Source organism: Branchiostoma belcheri, unplaced genomic scaffold, assembly GCF_001625305.1.
Source record: "Branchiostoma belcheri isolate BF01 breed outbred unplaced genomic scaffold, Haploidv18h27 scaffold100, whole genome shotgun sequence".
Classification (NCBI taxonomy): Eukaryota; Metazoa; Chordata; class Leptocardii; order Amphioxiformes; family Branchiostomatidae; genus Branchiostoma; species Branchiostoma belcheri.
Window position 1 is genome coordinate 950,634 of NW_017802381.1, and position 1,009 is coordinate 951,642.

Genomic DNA, 1,009 nt, shown 5'->3' on the forward strand with positions numbered 1-1,009 from the left:
AAGCTGCATTGTCTTAGGCTAAAATGTGCATAGAATATCCCTTCAAATTATGTTAGATTAATATATCTTCTAGAGGGGATTCCCACTCTACATTCCCACCCTACATTCCCACCCTACATTCCCACCCTACATTCTCACCCTACATTCCCACCCTACATTCTCACCCTACATTCCCACCCTACATTCTCACCCTACATTCCCACTCACATTCCCACTCTACATTCCCACCATACATTCCCACCCTACATTCCCACCATACATTCCCACCATACATTCTCACCCTACATTCCCACCCTACATTCTCACCCTACATTTTTTGAGCTAAGAATTGGGTCCCGATATTGGTCGATTTCGCGCGCTGATGCGCGCGCGCGCAAGTGGCCACGCCGTAGCGGCGCTGCGCGCGGGCGCGCATAACGCCCCCCACTAGCGGCGCTGCGCGCAGTTTGTTGGTACGACTATGGATTTTGTTGGTACGCGAAACCTGCCAGATCGGCCCTTGTCTGCGCGCGCGCACATAGCGCCACGCATTAGCGGCGGTGCGCGCACTTTGCCTGGTAAGCCTGGGGAATGTGTTGGCGCGCGCGTAGAGCCAAACCAGGTCTTGGTTGTGCGTGCGCAATTTCTGCCATTTACGATCGGCGTTGCGCGCAGGAATTGTCTGGCGTATTCGTACGTGTTCTGGTGCCTTTGATTTTGTTTATCCTGATACATGTATCGTTAATTTTGTATGATGTTTATCTTACGTATCCACACTATACAGTAGATGTCGCTTTTTTTGAAAAGCCAATTTGCCAGCGCATTTTTTTCAATTACCCGGCCTTTCCGGCTCAAACTCTCGGACTTGAAACTATGGGGATGGGGGTGGACAGGGCATCGAACACAAATAACGACACAAATTAAGAATACAAACACGGGTCATGTTTACCCATTAGTAACAGTGAACTTTATTTAGATCAGTAAGTTTACTTGTAATATTTTTCGTTTACGTATTTTGTTTTTCTTTTCA